Consider the following 24,065-nt stretch of genomic DNA (forward strand, 5'->3'; position numbering starts at 1 on the left):
CAAACAAATATCCCAGCCCAGGCTTTGTGTCAAACCGCCTGTCTTAAAACCTCTAAGGATAGATGATTTTACCACCTCCCAGGTTAACCCATTTCAGGTGCTTCACACCAACTCTAGTGAAATTGTTTTTCCTAATATCCACCTAGACCCTCCCACTTCAACTTGGACCATTCTCCTTGTTCTGTCAGTTATCATTCACTGGATACAGCGAGGTCCATCGTCTTTGGACCCTCCTTTCAGATAGTGAAGACTGTTTCAAATGCCCCCTTCATTCTCTCTTCTGCAGACAAACAAAGCCACTTCCCTCACCTTCTCCTTTCGTAATATCAGTGACCAGCCCTCCTAATCATTTCTCGTTTGCTTTCTACTAGACTCTCTCATTTGCCCACATCTGTGGCTGTAGTGGGGCCCAAATTGACCATGTACTCCAGAGGTTCCTTTCCGACGTAGTCATAAATTGCAGAGCGAGAATAATACAATTCCCTCGATCTCTAGCATATGCCCTACATGCAGCCGAAATTGTGCTGTTATGCCTTCTTGGAGAAGGTATACTGCGAATTGCGTATCCAGCTTCTTATCCACTGTATATCCCCAGGGCCCTTTTCTTACAGAACTGCCACTTAGCCAGTGTGGTCCCCAGCCTGTAGTTAATGCCTGGGTTCTTTCCATTCTAACTGCGGACCTGCACTCTTGTCTTGTTAAACCTCATGTCATATTTCTTTTGGCTAATCTTCTATTTGTCTAGGGTCACTTCTGGACCCTACCTCTACCTCCACCTTTCCTCTCCCCCCGCTTATAATGCTATTTGCAAACTCAGAGGGGTGCACTATCCATTCATCATCCAGATATTAATAAAATTTGAACAAAAATGGCCCCAGGACCAACCCGCTAGGCACTCGCTTGATAGCTGTGCCAACTAGCACGGAGCGCTTCATCTCTAACTTGAAGCCCGACCGATCGACAGCCAGCTTTTCTATCCACCTTATAGTCCATTCATCCAGCCCATATTCTTTCACTTGGTGGGAAGAACACTGTGGGAACCATTTAAAAAGTATCTTCCAAAGTCAAATATCTTAGCCACTAGCCGTCACCTACAGCCCCCAATTAAAACCTCTCCAGCACATCATTCAGGTATCTACAACCTATCCTGAAGGACGAATCTCCCGTCACTCTCACAGACTTGGGAGACAGGACAGGCCTCATCTTACAACAGCCCCCCAACATGAAGCAAATATTCACCAGCAACTACACTTTCACAGAACAAAACTACTAATCCAGAACCAAACCCTTGCAACCAACCCCGTGGTGCCAACTCTCTGTCCACATATCTATTCAAAAGGACACCAATTCATAGATCCTACCCACATCAGCCACAACATCAGGGCCTCGTTCACCTGCACATCTACCATGTTGATATATGCTCATCATGTGCGCAGCAATGTCCCTCTGACCATGCAACTGGTACAAAACCGGACAGTCTCTACCGCAAAGAGAATAATGACACAAATCTGACATCAGGAAATTACAACATTTCAAAAACGTAGACAAACACTTCAACCTCCCTGGTCATTCAATAACAGAACTTAATAATGTGGCAATTCTTCAATAAAAATCGCTTCAAAAACAGACTCTAAACTTGAAACTCAGAACTGGAATTAATTGCAACCAGACACCATCAATTAGGCTGAATAAAGACGGGGAGTGGATTGGTGTGACCGTTTCATGTATGTGATGTTATTGAAAGTATGGCCCAATGAGTGTGAATATATGTAACTAAAATATGCTTATGCCAAATGGTCTCTTGTAGTATCATTACAAAGCTTATAGTCTTACTGCGTGGTTCATCCTATTTGAAAATGTATCATATTCGTTATCTGAAAGTAGAAATATGAAAATATCTCTCAGGTCTTATTGAGTATGCAAAGTTGGGCTTCAATGTTGATTTGAATCTTAATATCTCCCATTAACCAGGACAATTGACTGTAGATGGCCTGTTTTACTTGTAAGTCTTCCTATATTTGTGTGCTGGCAAGTGAGTAATGACGTCTTACAGTGATGTCGATCAATGTCACCTGAACTGGAATCCATCTTTAACCTGGTGCTTTTCCATTGAGAAGAGGGAGTGGGACCCAGAGAGGAGGTAAAGGATTCTGCCCTTAATGCAAAAGATGTAGAAATGTGTGTAGCGGAACGAACAAAGAGGTAGGTGTCATCATGAGAATCCCCTAGCTGCCACCTGAGCTGGGAACAAGGGGATGTACGGGAAAGAGATGTGTGCCCAGACTAGGAAGTGTCTAGTCTGTGACAGAAGCTTTATTGAAACACTCTCGAGGTGTGAGATTTTACTCTCTATCATTTTTTCTATTATTCTTTAGACTTGTGTGTTTTTTTTATTTTACTTGGTAATTCACTTTGTTCTTTCTTTACTATTGGAACCACTTAATCCTACTTTCTGTATTTAATAAATCACTTTTTTATTAATTAACCCAGAGTATGTATTAATAGCCGTGGGGGTGCAAACAGCTTTGCATTCTCTCTATCAGTTTATCGAGGGGTGAAAATTGATGAGTTTTGCTGTATAAGCTTTCTACAGGAAAAATGATTTATTTGGTTTGACCAATTGGGAGTTGAGCATCTGAGTGGTAAGACAGGAACACTTCTTAACCTGCTTTCAATTAACCTACAGCTATTAGGGGATGTGGTTCAGACCTGGGAGGGTTTGCTGCAGGCTAGCGGGTCTGGCTCAAACCAGGCAGGGCACTGAATCCCAATCTGGGAAGACAGGGAAGGCAGGGCAGAAGTAGTCTTGGAAATCGTTGCAGCCCAAGGGGGTTTCTGTGATCCAAACTCACAGATGGGTCATTACAAAACTTAATTTTGCCTTACTAATTTTCCCTACAACTATCACACTTCTTGTCAACTGTTTGAAATGGGTCACCTCATTACACTTCAAAGTGATTTTTCCTCCCTATTCTGCTGATAATTAAATTGTCTCGTTAGTCTTTTCTGTACTACTATAAATATATCTGCTACTGTGTTTTCCCATCCATGCATCTGATTAAGTGGGTTCTAGCCCACGAAAGCTTATGCCCAAATAAAGGGTTATCTCTAAGACCAAAAGGATCCTTTTCTGCTGATACAGGCTAACAGACTACCACTCTGAAGATATATTCATCCACCACTTTCCCAAATCCACAGAGCCAGTTATCTCATCATAGTAGGATCAGGTTGGTCGGCATGACTTGCCCTTGGTGAATCCATGTACTATTCCTGATCACCTTCTCTCCTAAGTGTTTCAAAATGGATCCTTGAGGACCTGCTCCATGATTTTTCCAGGGACTGAGTTGGGCTGTAGTTCTCGGATTCTCCCTTCTCTTTTTAAAGACGGGACTACATAGCCTTTTTCCAATTGTCCTGGACCTCCCCGATCGTGGTATCTCTGGAACTGTAAGTTCACAACCTGTTAATTTTCTACATTTTTCCAGTAGCTTCTGGTTTGTACCCTAACCTACCCTACCCACCATCCCGACTGAGTTTTACTCAATGAACTGGAAGTTACAAACTGTTTAGTTTTCCCCTTTTTTCCAGTAGCTTCTGGTGTGTGTGGAGGGGTCCCTCTGTCTGGGAGGAGAGAGAGCGAGAGAGTTAGTTACAGACCCTGTAACACACCACTCTAGGTTAGTTGCTCTTGTTCCCATGTACATCACTGAAGAACAAAAGAAAAGGATCCTTCCTTTCTCCCTGGCCAGTCCTGTAACCCAGGGAAAAGTATCTGCATGGCAGGGAGATGGAGACCCTGAATGACATCTGTGATGGGATAGCGGACCGCTGTGCCCCTGTGCCTCCAATGCTTTGCTAGTGACCAGCAGAAAAACCCTCCCACTGTTGTTATCATCAGCACAACCATGTGGAGCCCACAACCTGCTAGTTGCATGACTGTTCACAGAACCATCAGCATCACACAGGAAGGCACCAGAGCCAAGACCCCCAGCTCCCAGCACTGCACTCAGAATAATTATAATATATTAATTCTTTCACCCTTCATCAATGGAAAGTGAAGTTTTGCCACACTTCAACGAAAGTAAAACAAATGCATTGACTAAATGGAGTTTTAGTAATATTAAGTGATAGGCAAACAGTCAGATTAGTTACCAAAATAAATAAAAATCTAAGCACACTGTCTAAACTCTAACCCTATTAGACTGGGAACATCTAGTTAAGCAGTTTTTTCCACCCACTGGATATTGCAGTTCATAATACACAGATCATAGATCAAGAATCATAGAATATCGGTTGAAGGACCTCAGGGTTCTTGTCCAACCCCTGCTCAAAGCAGGACCAGTTCCAACTAAATCATCCCAAACAGGGCTCTGTCAAGGCTTATTAAAAACCTAACCAGATCAGCCATACCATCACTGCGTTCATTCACCTTTGCACGTCCCCAATGTAAATACGCCATCAATGGCCAGCAATGCCCTCTGCTATGTACATCGGCCAAACTGGACAGTCACTACGGAAAAGATAAATGGACACAAATAGATATCAGAATGGCAATATACAAAAACCTGCTGGATGAGCACTTCAATCCTGGCCACCTTATAGCAACCTTAAGTGGCATCCTGCAGCAAAAAAACTTTCAGGACCAGACTTCAAAGAGAAACTGGCTGAGCTTCAGTCATTGCAAATTTGACACTATCAGCTCTGACTCAACCAAAGACTGTGAATGGTCTCCTCGGCCCTCCCTGAGCCTCACGAAGCCTGGCTGACAGCGCAGAGAACACCATCGCCTGCCCAGTCATCGCCGCCAACCCCTGCATCATGCGAGTCATGGTGAAAACCCCCAAGGTGAAGGAGGAGTTTGTGGGGAAGCCAGAGGGCCCTGCACCCCGACTCCGCAGTCAGCCGTCACTCTCAGCCACCGTGTAAAACAGAAGGTTTATTTATCAAAGGAACAGAATGCAGAACAGAGCTTGTTAGCACAGAAATCAGTGACTTTCAGCAAAGTCCATCTTGGGGGGACTCAAGTCCAGACTCCTCTCCCTCCAAGTCCTCCCCAACAGATTGCCCAGCTTCCAGTGGCCTGACTTCCAACACAACCATTGCTCCTTCTCCTGGTCTGTCTCACTTCCGGGCAAAGTGTCACCTGGTTGCATCCCGCTCCTGCATCTCAGGTGACAAAGGGCACCAGCCATCGCTTATGTGCAGGCAGCTGGAGCCACCTCACCAGGCCCCGAGGGCCTGAGCAAAAGTCTCACACTCTGATTCCCACCACGTAGGCATTGGTGCAGCACACAGGGAAACTGAGGCACACACAGTATTCATGCAAAACTGTGAGACTCAAATAGGCTCACGTACAACATAATAAGGAGGAAAAACCAACATTGTCAGAGCTGAGTTCTAGCACCTAAGGGCCCTGTAAACCAACCCAAAGGACCTATGGTCCCTGACGCCCAGACAGTAATGGAGGCAGAGTCAAACAGGCCCATGGCCGCCTTCGCTCCTGGTGCCCTTTACTATTCCTGCCAATCAAGTCTGTGCTGAGAAGAGAAATTCTCTGCCTCCTCCCCTCAGTGACAGAAGCCACCAGGACAGTCTACCTGGTGGCTCTGGTCAGCACCTGTGACTTGGCTTTTAAAAATCTGGATGGTGGTGCAGCGGGGTTAAGGCAGGCTCCCTGCCTACTCTGGCTCAGAAGGTCTTCCAGAAGCAGCCAGCATGTCTGGCCACAGGCGGGGGGTGGCCAGGGGCTCCCCGCATTCTTCTCACCCCAAGTGCCAGCCCCACAGCTACCACTGGCCGGAATCGTGGCCAATGGGAGCTGTGAGTTTGGCTCCTCTGGACTGGGACAGCACGCACCATGCAGCACCTCCTGGCTGCACCTCTGCCTGGAGCCAGAAGGACATGCAGGACGCTTCCAGGAGCCATCTGAGGTAAGTGCTGCCTGCACCCAAAACTTGTCCTGCACCCCAGCCCCCTACCTCAGCCAAGAGACCCCTCCCATACTCCAACCCTTCATTCTTGGCCCTCCCCGGATCCTGCACCCTCAGCCAGAGCCCTCACCTCCTCCAGCACCTCCAACCCCTGAGTGAGTGAGCAAGGGTGGGGGAGAGCGAGAGAGAGGGAGCAGGGATGGAGGGAGCAGGGGCAGGACCTTGGAGAGAGGGGAGGGGCAAGGCAAAGGGTTCAGTTCTCTGCAGTCGGAAAGTTGGCATCCCTATCCGCCACTCCTCTTTGGATGCTGAGCTTGTGTCATCCAGGGTCTGGTTTTTCACAGCTGCTGAGCACCTGACACTCCAGTGGCAGAGAGTGGGAGCTGCGAGAGCTCAGCACCTCTTGAAATCTTGGCTGAGGTGTGTCCCAGGTTGGTAGGGGGCTCCCAAATCAGCAGCTCCTTTTGGAAAGTTCCAGCTCCATTTGTCGTTAATGTCAAATTCTCACAGAACATAGGGGCTGTGCAGTAGGTCAACTTGCACCTTGGTAGAGGAACATGGGAACCACCAGACTGGATAGAGCCAGGTCCATCGAGCCCAGTAGCCTGTTTCCAGCAGTGGCCAGAACCAGATGCTTCAGAAGAAGCTGTGAGAATCTCTCATGAGGGGGATATGGGATAATCTTCCCTCACACCCTGCATCCCATCCTTATCTCTAACAGAGATTGGCTTAAACCCAGATTCATGGGGTCACTCACCCTTCCAAAATGTGTGTGGTCATTAACTCTGGTAACTCTTCTCTCCGGCGCCTGGTTCCTTTTAAATCACCCCGAAGCCTGAGCAGTGGAGGCCAGGGAGGGCAGATGGGCTGACTGGGGGAGGCCTCTTCTGGGGCCGGAGTCTGTCCATGTACTGGTAAGAATTTATTATTATTTTCGACTCCTGTAGACAGAGCAATTCTGTCTGTTGTAATGTTCTGCTTTATTTACCTCCAAGTGGTGTTGATTGTCTGCAGTTGTGTCTGAGGTTTTCCATTGATAATCTTGGGGTGGAGCAAGCTGGAGAACCGAGTCCTGGCATAACATCCCCAGCTAACCAAGATGGAGTGTCGATGCCCTCCTGGAATGGCCATCACCTAGACACACTGCCCTTTGGGGACTAACTTCTACTCCAGAGTCCATAAAGCTCACTGTCAGTATCAAAATATGTTATTCCTTAACTATTACCCAGACATGCACACAGCTTACATGCTACTTTTTATGGGTTAATATTCCATAAGACTTGTCTGTGATGTAGTGAGTTTGTCAGGCCTGAGGTATGAGCTGTTTGCAAAGAACAGGGAACTGTTTGCCAGGGCCTCAGTGTCACAAGGACTTTTCTAAATAACGTACAAAAGGAGAAATAATCAGATGAAACAAGTGAGAGGAGGAAAGGGTTAATTCTCTGCTTCTCTTCACCACCTGAGCCAGTCACAGAGGCAGGTCCCTGGGGCTCTGTGCTGACTCTGAGTCCTTCTGGGATTCCCAGAGCAGCAGTATAAATATCCCTGTACCTCAGCCCTGGTCAATGTGGATTTCGTGCTGCCTGCAGCTCCCCGACCTGATCACAGGCAGAGATTCCTCCTCCCCAGCTGGAGCCGAAGCCTGGTGAATCATTTGCATGGATTGAATCTGTGAAGGGGTGAACGGAAACACATGAAACCTAGGCAATGTTTGAGCTGGGATTGGCTAGAATGGGGGTGCGTAACTCTGACTGCAGGGTAGGACGGGAGCCGGGACACTGAGATACGCTCCTGTGACTGCGCTGAGGTTGGGTGTTGGGAAGAGGTCTCCGGGTTACCCTGATCCACTCCCACGGACGTCACTGGGGTCTTGCTGTTGAACTTGGTGGGCTCTGGACTGGGCCATTCTAGGTTAATGTGACTGTTCAGAGTAAATCTACTCAGACCCTGTAATATTCTACACCCGAAATCCCGAGGCCTTCACTCAGGCAACGTTTCCACTAACTCCATAAGGACCCCAGGACTGGGTCTGTCCTGGTTTGTAGAAATCAGCTGGTTTCAAGGAGCTTAGCTGTGAATGTCTGCACTGTAGGACCCAGGAGCAGCTGATTATAAGAGTTGCTTTGATACTGATGTCCCACTTACTGCAGCGGTAGTTCTCTGCGGCAGAGCTATGGGCAGGGCTCGGCTCGAAATGCTGCAGAGGCCCATCTGCGCCGCTGTGGTGAGTTCTCAAAGATGCTCTGGGCTGACGTTCTGCAAACGTGGCCACCGGGGGGTTTTCCTGCAGCCACAACAGCTTCCTCAGTGGTGATATGGGAGAGGCAAAGCATCGGCCCCTCTCCCCTCCCTCCCTGTTCCTCCTGGATGCACCACCCTGCGCGGCCCCTGGAGACAGGGGGCACAGTGTTGCAGGAGCAGGGTGAGTTCTCCACCTGGGGAAGCCGGTGACAATGAGCCTTGGGCTGCTGCCCGGGCATGGTCAGGAGGTGGGCTCCAGTGGCAGGACTCAGTGGCTGCGTGGACCATGGCTCCAGCCATGGGCCTTCAGGTGCCAACACCCAGCTCTGCCTGCAGGGTTTTGGACGCTGACCCCCAGCTCTGGACATGGGGCCCTGGCATTCGACCATGGGGCTTCAGTTCAGGCTCCAACTCCTGGCCACACGGCTGCAGGCTCCTATTCCCACTTCTGGCTACGTGGCACTGGCCCCAGGCACTGACCCCCATGGCCGCCCCTGGACCCAGACACCAACCCCAGCTGCATGCTCCAACCCCTAGTCCTGGCTGCTGGCCCCAGGCACTGATCCCCAGCCTTGGGTGTGCAGCAGCAGGCACTGGCCCCAGGCTGCGATCCCTGGGCATGCAGCAGCAGCCGCTGATCCCTGGTGTGTGCCGATCCCAGGGCCCAAGTGTGCACCGATCCCCAGGTGTGCAGCAGAAGGCACTGGCCCCAGGCTGCGATCCCCAGGCATGTGGCAGCAGCCACTGATCCCTGGTGTGCACCGATCCTGTGAACGGTCACATCCTCACATTCCAAACTAGTCACATTGAAATAAGGTGCTATTGGGCTATTAGGAAAACAATCCTGTCCTGATATTCCATCACCTCCAGAGAAAGGGAAGAGCCTAGAAGATGTAAAAGGAAACTTAGTTTGATCGCATCCTGTCTGGCAAGGACTCACTTATCAGTAGACACAGCTGGAAAACCCTTACGTCTGTATAGATGTAGCTGTAAAATCCTCACTTCTGTATTGTTTTGTTTGTTTATTTGCATGGTCTCTGTCTGGTTCTGTGATTGTTTCTGTCTGCTTATAATTAAGTTTGCTGCGTGTAAACTAATTAAGGTGGTGAGATATAATTAGTTAGCTAATCATGTTACACTCTGTTGGGATTGGTTAGGCAAATGATTGTAAAGTAATGAAAGTAAAATGGTTGGTTAAGGTATAGCTGAGAATATTACTATATAAACTAGGGGCAAACAGGAAGTAAATTGGCATTGGAAAATAAGGAAAAAGGAACTTGGATTTAAGCTTGCTGAAAGTTCACTCCAAAAGACATCGAATTGTTTGCACCTTCAGACTTCGGGTATTGCTGCTCTCTGTTCATGCGAGAAGGACCAGGGAAGTGAGAGGGCGAAGGAAGAAGCCCCCTAACACTCCCTGCCCCAGCCGTGCAGCTCCTGCCCCCAACTCGGGGCTCTGGCTGAGGGCACTCACCTCTAGCCGCATGGCAGTGGGCCCTAACCCCCGGCTCCAGACATGCAGCTGCGGGGCTCACCCCCCACCCCCCTCTCTCTTGGCCCCGCATTCATGCCCCCCTCTCCATCTCCCCTGGGCCCCACAGCCTTCCTGGCTTCATATCCACCTGTCCATCACCCTAGGGCCCAACTGTCTCCCCTAGCCCATATCCATGCCACCATGTCCCCAACTGCCTCCACCTCCAACCATCCCTCCCTGCATCCAGGGCTCAGTTTGTCTTGGGGCTTGCTGAGAAAAGTGCTATGAACAAACATGCAAGTGTCACTTTTCACAGGCTTCTAGATACCTACTAAGTGTCCTGTGAAAAGCGATTGATAATAACAAATACACAAATATCACTTTTAAAATTTTTATTATTGAGTCTGCTAAAAAAATTCCTACATAACTTGCAGTGATGTGGATGTGTCTATGTGCTGTTCGTTTGTTTTTCCTAAAGTTAATCAAGTATTTTAGGGAAAAGTATCAGTGCAACCACCAGCAAGATTTGGTGGCTGCACTCTGAGGCCATCCAAAAAATTGTTGCAAGAACCTCTGCTCTATACCAACATAGTGTGGTCTATATGCGGGGTTGAGTCAGTGTAACTACAGAGCTCAGGGGGGTGGATTTTTCACACACCTGGTCGATGTAGTTATCCCAGCATAGGTCTGTAGCACAGACCAGACCTTAACTGAGATTGGCTTCACATATTTAGGACCAAATCTTGAGAAAATTGCAATTTTACTCGGGTGGGTATTTTCATAAATGTCAATGGGAATTGCTTGTGAATAAGTTTACTTGTGGGTTTGAGAGTTGTTCAGTTCAAGGCCTCAGAGCCTGAAGCATCCAGCAGCAGGACTGTGAATGAAACAGGGTTTGCTCTCACCCCACTATAAACTGGGCATGACTCCCCACTGGTGAGTGTAAAACCGGGGTAAGTGCCAGAAGAACCAATCATGTGGCTGCTTTAACTCACTTTCACAGTCACTGCTTGAACCCCGAGAGCAATTGTAGCAAACATGAGGAGGAGAGATTCTGCTGTGGACCGCAACACCAGGACGGGGCACCTTGCTTCACCTGGGGCCAGAACCATCCAAGCCATCTTCCCTCTTCTGGAATAGAGATGTTCCACGTTTCTGAATTTATGGTCCTACCTGACAGGCAGCTGTCACACAATGGAGTTTTTGATGATATCTATGATTCTGTCAACAAATGTATTCCAGTCCTAGCTGTAACCTACATCTTGACCAGCATCCCAGGCATGGAAGAGTCTAAGGTCTGGATCTCCACCCCTTCTGTCTGATGTACATTGTGGCACTTTTTGGGAACTCTCTCATAATATTCATTATACTAACAGAACAAAGCCTCCATGAGGCCGTGTATCTTTTCCTGTCCATGCTGTCCGCTGCTGATCTGCTGTTATCTACCACTATGGTGCCCAAGATGCTGGCTGTATTCTGGTTTAGAGCGGGGGAAATTTCTTTTGCTGCTTGCCTGACCCAGATGTTCTTCATCCATGTCATTTTTATTGTCGAGTTGGCCATCCAGCTGCCCATGGCGTTTGATCAGTACGTTGCCATCTGCAACCCCCTGAGATACACTGCTGCGCTAACCAAGTCTGTGATTGAGAAGATGAGGCCGGCAGTTGTCACGAGAAGTTTCTGTATAATCTTCCCCGTCATCTTTCTCGTGAAGCGTCTGAAGTTCTGCAGAACCAACCTCCTGTCTCACACCTATTGTGAGCACATGGGCATAGCCTGGCTGGCCTGCGACGACATCACACCATCACAACATCTGGTATGGCGTAGCCATGGCTATTTTAGTAATCGGTTTGGATGCTGTGCTTATTGCTGTATCTTATGGACTGATCATCAGGGCTGTTTTCTGGGTCCCCTCCAAGGATGCCCGGCTCAAGTCTCTCCGCACCTGTGGCTCCCATCTCTGTGTCATACTAATGTTCTACACACCAGCCTTTTTCTCCTCTTTTGCACACCGATTTGGGCACATCGTCCCAGGTTTTAGTCTCAACCTCCTGGCCAACCTCTATGTGCTCATTCCCCCCATGTTAAACCCCATCGTGTATGGGGTGAGAACAAAAGAGATCCTGAAACGGGTGATCAATGTGTTTTATCGATGCTGCAGCAGAAACTTCCTGCTGAGCTAAAGGAGGCAACAGTAAATGCTTTGGGACTTGGAAATTAAAGGCAGGTTTTCTTCTGAACTATAGGGATTTTGTAATTATGTACTTCCAGTGTATGAGCTGGAAATCTGGTCTCCCTCGTCACCAGAAGTTGGTCCAATAAAACATATCTCCTCCTCACTTTGTCTCTCTAATATCCTGGGACACACATGGCTACAAAATCACTGCACACTGCCACAGAAGGCAGCCAGACCAAGTGAGTCTTGTTCTAAGATGAAGGGAAACAACAAAACAAGAAAGCACAAAGGTAAAATCACCCTACGAGAGAGCATGGTGTGTGCTCTTCTGTGACAAGCTACATCTGAGCTGGACTCTTAATGGTAACAGAAAGCTGCACATTGGGAGACAGTGGATCTAGTTTTGTTTCTGCCACCGACCTGCTGTGCCACCTTGGGTTTGTTTATTTCCTCCTCAGACTCCTAAACCATTCTCAGGGTCACAGCTCTGCCGACCTCAGTCCTCCACAGGACCACCCGGGGCGGGGAGGAGTGAGGCAATTTGCCCCAGGCCCTGCAGGGGCCCCATGAGAATATAGTATTCGATAATACTGCAACTTTTTTATGGAAACAGCCCCCAGAATTGCATTGCCTCAGGCCCCTGAATCCTCTGGGCAGCCCTGGTCCTCCATTCTGCAGCCAAGGCCTGCGTCCCACAGACCTTGTGTTTGGCTGCCTTATGGCTCATTTCGCATGGATGGGCCCGGCTTCCCCAGGCTGATCTCGGTCTCTTCCCTACACTCGTGGCTTTGTAGGGGGTGGCTGGGTGGGAGAGAGATTAGGGGTGCTGTGGCCTGGTGCCTGGGCGAGACGCTCATTTGCAAGTGATCTCTGGTCCCCCTGACTGTGGCAGAGAGAGAGAGAGAATATAAGGTGTGAGTGTGATTAGCTGTGTCTTGCCTTGTGTTAAAGGCATGTTTTGCCACTGAGGATAAGGTGCTGATTCCTCCCGGGGATTAGCCTTCTGCTAATCTCGGAAACTCTCATCTCTAGACATTTTGGGTATGTCTTGTAGTCTCTCAGTGACCTTGAGATTTGATTGTATGTGGAAGCAGAGGTTGATAATGGAAGGACAAAGGGATCTTGAGTCTAATGTGCTAGTGAAAATGGATGGTCTCTTTAAGACAGAGTCCAGCCTTGGAATTGGTAATGGTGAAGAATCTGGAAACTACTGAACAAGCTACTGTCTGTGTTCATGCAAATTACCTGATTGACTGTGGGGGAGAAAGACTTGCCCTTAGCTGTTAGCAGGGAGGACACAGCTAGTTAGCCAATGGATTCTGTTAAGCAAGAGAGTTCAGAATTTGACCCTCCAGAACAGGGAGGAAGAAAAAACCTTTTCCCTGCTAATGGAAGCCACAAGTTAACCCTAAAATGCCAAAACCCCAAAGGTATTGAGGCAAAGGTGTGGCATGAGAAAAATGCTGGTAAATGTATGGTTGTGGGAAATTTGATGTTAATGCTAATGTTAAATTTTGCAACTGGTTTGTTGCTAATACCAAGAGCTAGGGCATGTAACCAGTCGTGGAACTTTTCACAGCAGACAGGACATTCCAGACCTAATGGGCTGTATGAGAAGGGAAACTGAGGCACACCATCATATTGCTTTCATGGCTAAAAGTCAAAGTACCTACACTAGAGAGAACATTAATATCTACTTTGACTTGTTGTTAATTGGGTACCAAACATTAGCCAGAGCTCGTACGGACTCTCTGGACAGAGCCAGTGCAGCATGCAGAGAGAAGAATATCAGCCCTGTACCTGCCAAATTCTGGGAGCAGGGCCTGCCTCTTGCACACAACCTGACTTTGCTTCATATCAGCAGAGTTTTGACTGCTACTTTAGTTCAGGCTTCAGGCCTCCTGCCAGGCCTCTGATACAAGGGCTTATGTGGCAGACCCTCTTCCTACGGCACCCTTTGTTTTCTGTCTTTTAACCAGTTACCGACCCATGAGAGGACCTTCCCTCTTACCCCGTGACAGGTTACTTTGCTGAACAGCCTTTGGTGAGGGACCTTGTCAAAGGGTTTCTGAATGGCCAAGTGCACTATAGCTGCTGGATCTCCCTTGGCCACATACTTGTTCACTCCCTCAAAGTATCCAATAGCTTGGCGAGGCAGATTTCCCTTTGAAAAGCCGTGTTAACCCTTCCCAATGCATTATGTTTATCTTTTAAGGGCACTGGAGACATTTGCTGCTAGCACTTGCAGATGGGCCATACGCCACCGTAGGCAATCTCATTATACCATCCCCTCCATCAATTTACCCAGGTCACTTTGCCAATGAGGAAACTGAGGAGCAGACTGCACTGAGATGGGGAGATAGACTCCCCTCTGGGGGCACAGTGGAATCAAGGGGGGTCATGGCTTGGCAGGGGTAGTGTGTCCCAGCCAGCGGCTGCCTACTCTGCGAGCGCGGAGCCACGTTGTGGAGCAAAGGCAGGGCAGGAGCAGGTCTGTACCTCAATGAACTGGAAGTTCACAACCTGTTTAATTTTCCCCATTTTTGCAATAGCTTCTGGTAGGAGTGTGGGGGAGGTCCCTCTGACTCTGGGAGGAAGGAGAGAGGCAGAGAGTTAGTTACAGACCCCATTACATACCGACTCTAGGTTAGCCACCCCGTACTCCTGCTGTGCACCACCGAAGAACAAGAGAAAACAGTTCCTTCCTTTTACCCTAGGCCAGTCTTGTAACCCCAAGGCAAAGTGTCTGCATGGCATGTAGACCCTAGATGACATCCACGCAGGCTATGAAAATGGGGTGAGACTCAAGAGATCTGGGTTCTATTGCCAAGCTCTGCCACTGGAGAATTTTGGGCAAGTCATGTCACCTCCCCGTGCCTCAGTTTCCCCATCTGTAAAATGGCATTAATGATATTGACGTCCTTTGTAGAGTGCTTTGAGATCCACTGATGGAACAGCTCAGTATTATTACTTAATCTTGTTTCCATTAGGGCCCAATGGCCTGTACCAGGGATCTCCCAAACTAGCAAATGGAGATGTGATCCCTGCCCCAAAGGAGCTTACAAACTAGGCTAGACATAAGCAGGGAGAAGAAACAAGGCCGCGCATGCCACAGCCATGCCCTTATTCTGCAGCGTGAAGGACAGCAGGTGCGGAGCAGAGGAGAAGCAGGGCCAGGGCTTTGATTCTGACCCTGCACCGCTGTCCTTGCTTTCAGCGGAGTTATTCCTGATCCTCACCAAGGCAGAGGAAAATCCAACACATCCCCATTATTCAGAGATTCATTAATTCCAAGGCCAGAAGGGAACATTGTGTTTATCCAGTCTGAGCCTCTGCATCATACAAGCCAGGGAACTGCCCCAGAATAATTCCTAGAGCAGATCTGCTAGAAAAAACATCCAGTCTTGACTGAACAGTGGTCAGTGCTGGAGAATCCACCACAAATCTTGTAAACTGTTCCAAGGATTAATTACCCTCCCTGTTAAAAAGTCTCAATTTGTCTAGCTTCAACTTTCAGGCATTGCATCACGTCAGATCTTTCTTGGTTAGAGTGAAGAGGCCATTGTTAAATGTTTGTTCCCTGCATAGGTACTTACAGACTGTGATCAAGTGACCCCTTAATTTTTCCTTCATTAACTAAACCGATTGGGCTCTTTGAGCCTGTCACTATCAGGCAGGATTTCTAATCCTTTAATCATTCCTGTGACTCTTCTCTGGGCCCGCTCCAATGGATCAGCATCTTTCTTGGGTCTGTCCATTTCGGGGAGCAGGGAGGTTGGGGATACCAATGACATTACTGCTCACAAAGACGTCATCGGTGATGTCACAGTCGCCCCAGCCGTCAGGCAGTGCGGTGAACTGCTGGAGGAGCCGGAGGGGCAGGAGGGAGCTGGTACCCTGGGAGTAAAGAGGTGGGGGCTGGTATGCATGATTGGGGCTTGGATTCTGGCATTACACAGGGCAGGGGGAGGTCGGTTCCCTTCTCATGCTCCCCCACCCGTAGATCTGTGATCACATCAGCAAGAACAATACTAAGGATATCACCATAGTTAAGGAAACCCAGCCCCATCCTGCACTTCAGCTCTCCTGGGCCCTCCCTGAGCCTCACGAAGCATGGCTGACAGCGGAGAAAAACCATCGCCTGCCCAGTCATCGCCGCCAACCCCCGCATCATCCGAGTCACAGTGAAAACCCCCAAGCTGAAGGAGGAGTTTGTGGTGCCAGAGAACAGCACTATCAAGCAGTTCAAGGAGGAGATTTCCAAGCACTTCAACTGCCAGACCAGCCAGCTGGTGCTGGTGTTTGTTGGGAGGATTTTGAAAGACCAGGACACCCTCAGGCAGCGGGGGATCCAGGATGGGATCACTGTCCACCTTGTCATCAGGACGCAGAAGAGACCCCAGGACAATCCGCTTCCACACGTGTACATGGCCAGGAACGTTGCCCCCACCCCAGCGTCATCCAGCATCGCCCCCGCCCACGGCAGCACCTTTGATCTGAGCAGGCGAGGCCTGGGCGTGAATGTGTCCAGCACCGAACTTCAGAGCCCACTGCAGCTCCTGGCCAGCTCGGAGATGATGGCCCGGAAGGTGGAGAACCCATTTATCCAGAGCATGCTCTCCAACCCTGATCTGATGAGGCAGCTGATCATGGCCCACCCGCAGATGCAGCAGCTGGCCCAACAAATCCCAGAGATCAGCCGCATCCTCAATAATGCGGACATCATGAGGGAGATGCTGGACATTGTTCGCAACCCAGAAATGATGCAGGAGATGAGGAGTCAAGACCGAGCCTTGAGCAACTTGGAAAACATCCCAGGCGGGGACAATGCCTTGAGATGCGCCTATGCCGAGCCCCAGGAACCAGTGCTAAGCGCCACCCAAGAGCAATTTGGAAACCTTCCCTTTGCTATGCTGGTGAGGAATCCCTACTTGGAGGGTGTGGGTGGGGGTGGCCAGCCGTCCTGCGTAGATCACAGAGACCTGTCGGCTCCTCCCTCCGTATCCCAAAGTGCCACAAGCATCTGCACCAACAGCACCTGTGGGGACCTGGACAGCGGTGTTACCAGCAGCAGCACCAATCCTTTTGGGCAGAGCTCTTCGGTGCCAAATCTGGGACCGGGGATGTTCAATACAGGAGGGATTCAGAACTTGGTGCAGCAGATCACCGAGAACCCCCAGTTGATTGTGAACTTGTGCGCATCCTACACCAAGTGCATGATGCTGTCACTGATACAGAATGCTCAGCTGGCAGCACAGGCCACCTTCTCGGCGGAGAGCCCCCAGCACCAAGAACCAGTGACGCATGGGCTGCCAAATTTCTTTCAGCAGATCCAGAACCCTGAGATGTTAGTGGCCATGTCCAACCCAAAAGCCATGCAGGCTTGGCTGCAGATTGAGCAGGGGCTGCAGACGTTGGCAGCAGAGGCCCCTGTCCTTCTGCCATGGTTTACGCTCCGTTTGTGGGGACTGGGAAATCCTGGGAGCTCTGTAAGTGCGACTGGCCCGAGCCCTGCACCCAGCGAAATGTCACACGCAGCGCCGGCAGCGTCTGAGCAGGGACACCAACATCTGAACATGCTGCGGATGCTGAAAGTTCTTCCTGGGACGAATCCTCAGAACTTACAAGCTCCAGAAATCAAATTTCAGGAAGAACTGGAGTAGCTGGAATCAGTGGGCTCCTTGAACCGCGATGGGAACATACACAGCAACTGGAGAAGATATCAGCGCAACAGTGGGAAGACAGAAACATCCAGCCCACCCATCGTAGTACCATCTTTATAACATGTTCACTTGGATTTCGGTCTTATAAAGAAAAGCCAGTAATGGTGCACCTTTTTGTGGGAAGCTGTCATTTTCTTGTCAGAGGCCGGAAGTCAGTAGCTTTTGCTAAAGATGTTCCATGCTTCAGCCCTGTGATAACATACTATTACTTAGCAGCTGTCCTCTAGGGAGTTTGAGATAATGAGTTAATTAATTATGAGCATCACTACATCTCTGTGTAGCAGATATTATTTAGAGCTGGGCAAATATTCTGTCTCTCCACCTTGGCCCGGATGAGTGTAGTATTCGATTGACTGACACGCAGTTAAGAATTTCTCCTCACACCACCCCTGTTAGCTAAGGGTATGTCTGCAAAAAAGTCCCTGAGCCCAAATCAACTGACTCAGGCTTGTAGGACTCATGCTGTGTGGCTAACAATAGCAGTGGAAACATTCGGGTGGAGTCAGTTGACCCGGACTCTGAGACTCACTGCCTGGAGTTTGTGTGTGTGTGTTTTGAGGTTATTATCCCCATGGTGTAGATGGGGAAACTGAGGCACAAAGAGATTGATTCCTCAAAAATTACACATGGCGTCTGTGTGAGACCTGGAATAGAGCCAGATCTTCTGGATCCCAGCCCAATAGTTGTGACTATAGTTGTGAAGCTCTAACCACAGTGGCTGGCAGTGTTTGTGCGATTTTACATTCACTGTTCAGCGCACGTTAGGGAACTTGTGATTTGTTCACACGGATGTTTTTGGAGAAGTTTTTATTGGTGTAAATATCAGTATTCATCAGTGGTGAAGTGTTGGAAGCCCTAACCTGATGTCATGCAATTAGGAAAAAGAAACCATACGTATGGCTTAGGTGCTCAAATAGCAAACCTTGACTATCTAACCTAAACATTTGGCAAACAAGTCTAAGGCCAAAACATGTTCAGAAATGCTCTTTGTCTAACAATCACGAATGATGGAAAAAATCAGAAATGTTACGATTGGTGTGTGGCCAAATTGCAGGTGGAGAAGGGTTAAATCTGAGGAACGAGTTGTTCTCAGTGACCAATTCATCCTGAGATCAGTGGAGTTACACCCTGGATTAATGCAGCCCATTGCACCAGTAACCATATCCCCTTGTATCCACGCCTAGGGTGGTGGTGGTATTCAGATGGAGGGCAGCTGGGCTTCTCTGTCCTGTTTCGTCAGCAGGTAGGCTCAGAGGAGATCACCTCTTCTGCCTCCTGGAGGAGCAGTTGAGCTAACCTCCCTCTTGTTCTGGGAGAGCAGGATCCAGAAACACCAGACCAGAAGGGACCAGTCAGACGGTCTGCATGGCCAGGCCAGAGAGCCCACCCAGGGATTCCTCCGTTGTGTCCCATCACTTAAAATGCGACCATTGGATTGCATCACCTACCATGCACTGTGGGGTGGAGGTGCCTCTAAACGTTCAGGGACTAGAGCAGTGGGACCAACAGAAGGTGTTTCGGGGTCCTGCTGCTTGTCACTGGAGGAGCAGAGGGCCAAGGGAGGTAGCAAACCTCCCCACTGAAGAGCTGAGAGAGGGGAGGGCCAGCTGGGTGTCTGAGAAGACAGACTGTCATGGGCCACCCTCTCTACGTACTGACCCTGTGAGGAGAAGAGCTGCATGTCCCATGGGAAGATGACCTGCCCCTTGGCGAGAAGTGGGACACAGGGAAACAGTGTGTGGGTGGGGCGGGGAGTGGATGGTGCCCTGCAATCAAGAACCAGAGCCATTGCAGCCCCACTGCTGCCCGGTGGCGGGAGTGGGGCAGAGGATGTTCTCCAGGGGATGAACTTTCCCCAGAGGGAGCAGCTTGGCAGGGAACGGGCCAGAAGGCTGCCTCTGGTGAAAAGTCGGGTAGGAGGATAATGTGGGGAAGCCAGGCATGGGCACGGTTCACAATCCGTGTTAGCCCACCGTTTCTCAAATGCGGCCAAAAGGGGGTTTCCCTGCAGCCAGGAAAGCTCCCTCCGTGGTGGTGGGGGGGGGCGGGTGGCAAAGCCCTCCCTGTTGCTCCTGGATGCCCTACCCTGCACTTGGAGCCAGGTGAGCCCAACACTGCAGGAGCAAGGTGAGTTCTTTACCGGAGGAGGGACCAGTGGCTTAGTGAGGCTTGGACTTCAGCCCTGGGGTGGTTGGGCGGTGGGGACTCAGAGAGCCTGACTGCAGACTAGGGCTCCAGCCATGGGGCGTCAGACTCCAGCCCCTGGCCGCATAGCAGCTGGCTCTGATCTGTGGTTCTGGCCACGTGGCACTGACCCCCAATCACACTGGCAGCTGCTGGCCCCCATCCATGCACTCCAACCCTCAGCCCTAGTCACTGACCCTGGGGCTGGCCCCAGGTGCCAACGCTGAGCTCTAGTGGCTTCCGGCCCTGGGTGCAGCTCCCAGGCACTGGCCTTGGGCTCCAGCAGGTGCTGGCTCTGGATGCTGAACCCTAGCCCTGACCATGCAGCAGCAGGCCCAGACCCTAAGTGCCAGTCCCAAACCCCGGTGGCAGTCAACCCCCCGCTGCACGCTCTGACCCCCAGCCCTCGCTGCTGACCCCAGGCACCACTCCTGGATGTCGACTCTGGGTTCCGGCGGGTGCTGGCCACGGGCGCTGATATCACATGGTAGCAGGCACCAACCTCAGTCTCGGACGGGTGCTGGCCCAGAACACTGACTCCTAGCCCTGGCTGTGCGGCAGCGGTTGCAGACCCCAAGCACCGACCCTGGGTACCGACCCTTGGCCCCGGTCGCACAGGAGCAAATGCTGGCTCTTGGTGCTGACCCCCGGCTGTGTGGCAGTGGGAGCTGATCCCAGCCCTGACTACACAACTGCAGGCACCAACTCTGGGCTCCAGTGGGTGCTGGTCCAGGGCACCAACCTACCTATCCAAGCATGTGGTGGTGGCGAACCCCCCATCCAAGCTCCCTGGCCCCTGCTGCTTTCCCCCCTGCCATCCAGGTCTTAACTTGCCAGGACTTGCTGTGAAAAGTGATATTAACAAACATACAGATGTCACTTTTCACGGTAATATTTGTATTATTGAGTCTGCAAAAAAAAAAAAAAAAAAGACCCTATATAACTGCAATCATCTGGATGTGCCTAGGTGCTATTTATTTGTTTTTCCTAAAGCTGACGAAGTATTTTAGGGAAAAGTGTCAGTGAGACCACCAGCAAGAGACGGTGGCCACACATTGAGGCCAGCAAAACATTTGTTGTGAGAAACCCTGTGCTAGGCAAGGTAACCCCCAGATGCCATGGGTACAGGGGCACTGTGTGCATGGTGCTAGAGGGAAGGATGGGCCAGGATATGGTGATCTCAGGCCTGTTTTCAAGGGAAGTGCCAGCCACCAATGCCTTGTCTGCTTACTGTTACGTCAGCAGTGATGTCACAATGCCCCGGGATAGGCAGGGTGGAAATTCTGCATGGGCAGGTGGCATCAGCAGCAGAAAGACCATGAGAGAACCCGCCAGGTGGTGAGTGAACAGAGGAGCAGGCCAACATCTGGCTGGTATGTGTGCTCTGGCTTTGGCTTCCAGCAGTACCACAGGGAGAGCTGGCCAATTTCCCCTTTCCTACCGCTCCACCCCGGAAGCCCGTAACGATAGCAGCAAGAACGACCACCGCCGTACATCAGCCAAAAGGAATTGTCCTCTATCACGTCCCATCTCCTTCCCCTGGCGCCTCTGCTCCCTGAGGAAGGACCAACGCGGAGCTCCTGGATCCCGGTCACCATGTCCGAAAGCCGACGGGCCCCCAGCACTAACCAGGCAGCCATCACCGCCGAGTCTGGCGGTGTCCTCAAGGTGACGGTGAAGACCCTCAAGCAGAAGGAGCAGTTTGAGGTAGCAGAGAGCAGCACCATCTGGGCATTTAAGGAGGAGGTCGCCAAGCGCTTCAAGGCTCCCTCTGATCTGCTGGTGCTAATATTTGCTGGGAAGATCCTAAAGGATCAGGACACACTGAGCCAGCACGGAGTCCGCAGTGGATTCAGCATCCACCTTGTCATCCGGTCCCAAAAGAGGGCCCAGGACCACCCGGCTGAGCTGACGAATGCTGCCACCCCACCGATGCCATCCGCAAACAGCAGCACTTCTAACCTGCTTGCCTGGGGGCAGGGCCCCGCTCTGCAGCACCTGGGCCTGAGATACTCCAACGTGTCTGAGCTGCAGGGGCGCTTGGAAGAGCTAGTGGCCTCCAGCCGGGAGTTAGTGGCCCAGATCATGGAAAACCTCTTGTTTGAGATCATCAGTTCAGACCTGGATCTGAACACCATCAACAGCAACCCGTTCCTCTTGGGCTTCCTCGTCGGGGTGACAGGCATGAGTGTGCTGGGCCTGGACCCAACCGAGGTGTCAGATTTAATGAGCGAGGCCTCAGAGGCTGACAGTTCCATACAGGACTTGATGAGTGAGGTGGCACAGAATCCCTTGGTGCAGAACATCCTCACCAACACAGACCTGGTCCAGGATATCCTTCTCTCCAATCCGCAGATGCAGCAGCTGGCCGACCAAAACCCCGAGATTAATCACATCCTCCGCAACCCAGATTTCATCCGGGAAATGATTGAGGTCTCCAGCAGCCCAGCAATGCTGCAAGAAATTATCAGGAACCATGACCGAGCCTTAAGCAACCTGGAGAGCATCCCGGGTGGATACAATGCCCTGCAGCAGCTGTACAGTGAGATAGAGGAACCAATGATGAATGCCGTGCAAGACCAGTTTGGGAGCAACCCATCTGCATCATTAGAGAATAACCCACCCTTGGGTGGGGCCAGTCTGCCAGCCCGGATAGAAAACAGAGACCCTTTACCAAACCCTTGGGCTGCTCGGACGAACAGAGCCGGTGATATTGTGAATAACCATAGCAATTGTACCAGTCATAGCACAGGGCAGAACTTTATTGTACTAAATTTTGGGCCTGGAGCAGGCCCTGGGTTTGCCAACACAGGAGGAATTCAGAGTATGGTTCAGCAGCTAACAAGAAACCCAGAGTTTATGCAGAACATGGAGAGTGTGTTGTCCAATCCTAACGGCCCAGCACAGATGCTGCTGAACAATACCCACCTCTCCAATGATGGATGTTCTCGGCCTCAAGATGAAAGGACACACCAGGTCCCTCCGGAGTTGGAGAGCGCTGAAATCGCCCCCTTACTGACCAGCCCTAGAGCCATGCAGGCTTTGTTACAGATTCAGCTGGGCTTGCAGACACTTTCAGCTGAGGTCCCAGATTTTATCCTAGGGCTGGGGGACCGGGACGTGGAACTGGAGCTGGAAAGCATGGAAGGGTCCGTTCCCAGTAGCGAGTCCGAGGAGGACGTCAGTCTAGCATCAGACAAGGATGAAACTGAAGGCCAAGAGTGCGTGGATCAGCAGAGGCCAGATGTCAGATTTGAGCGACAAATGGAGCAGCTCAGAACAATGGGCTTCCAGGACCAGGAAGCAAATTTACAGGCTCTGATTGACACAGAAGGGGAAATCAATGCAGCCATTGAGATGCTAACAAAGTCCCAGCCAAGCAAGATATTGTAACATGTTCATTTTGCCTGTTGTAATTCTGTCTTGTTACATACTAAAAACAGCTTGGTGCATATTAAGGTAGCGTGCAGCGGCTTGCTTCCAAAGTGCTCCCTCCCTGCACGTGTTCCATACAGTACCTGCCTGTTGTGCTAGGCGCGGCATGTGACACACGAGTCAGTCCCTGCCCCAAAGAGCTTCTGATCTGAAGAGACAGGACAGGCACGGGGGAGGGGATGGTTTTCTTGCCATGTTACAGAGGGAAATTGAGGGTGGAGGGTCCCAGAGCGCAGGCCCCAGCCCAAGACTGAATGTCTACACAGCAGTTTTTAGCCCTGCAGTCCAAACCCTGCAAGCCTGAGTCAGCTGATCCTGACCAGCTATGGCTGTGCCCTGGGGCTTTTATCCCTGTATAGATGTATGCTAAGTGACTTGACCCGGCACATCCAGAAAGTCTGTGGCAGGGCCAGGAATTTGACCCAACTCTCCCGAGTCACCTAATCCACACAGTGAATGGAGAAACCTCTGGGGTTATGTCAGCTCCATTGGCCGGGTGGGCGGGGGGTTGAGGGTTTGCCTGAGGGTCCCTCCTCTGCTGGATGGCAGCAGCAAGAGCCAGGGAACCTGCACTCGGCCCGGGGCTTGGGACCTTCCCTGCTGGGTGTGGGGACCCCTCCCCAGATAATAATTCACAGACTCTCTTGTGTTGCAGCCCCTGTCAGGGTCCAAGGCCCAATACAGGCCCTGGACTGGATTAAACTCTGGCTCGGGCTTGGCAGCCAGGTGGCTGTTCTTGGCTGATGCCAAAGGTCCCCTAGGAGCTGGGGACACGGCTCGGGGCTGCCTGGTGCACTGAGGTCGATTGGCCTGATGGGGACCTGTCATACTGCGCTCTGGTCCCTCCCGCCCAGGGTGGGTTCGATAGTGTGAACAGGACCTCAGGCTATCCAGCCCCCTTT

At 50.7% G+C, this 24,065-nt stretch overlaps 3 pseudogenes; all 3 read left to right on the forward strand.

Annotated features, from left to right (window-relative positions):
* The first annotated feature begins 10,787 nt into the window (after positions 1 to 10,787).
* LOC116839612 (olfactory receptor 52B2-like) lies at positions 10,788 to 11,828 on the forward strand (annotated as a pseudogene).
* Positions 11,829 to 14,681: 2,853 nt separating this feature from the next.
* Positions 14,682 to 17,590, forward strand: LOC116839611 (ubiquilin-1 pseudogene; annotated as a pseudogene).
* Positions 17,591 to 21,324: 3,734 nt separating this feature from the next.
* LOC116839610 (ubiquilin-1 pseudogene) lies at positions 21,325 to 23,121 on the forward strand (annotated as a pseudogene).
* The last annotated feature ends 944 nt before the right edge of the window (positions 23,122 to 24,065 follow it).

The sequence above is a fragment of the Chelonoidis abingdonii genome, chromosome 1 (assembly GCF_003597395.2).
Source record: "Chelonoidis abingdonii isolate Lonesome George chromosome 1, CheloAbing_2.0, whole genome shotgun sequence".
Lineage (NCBI taxonomy): Eukaryota > Metazoa > Chordata > Testudines > Testudinidae > Chelonoidis > Chelonoidis abingdonii.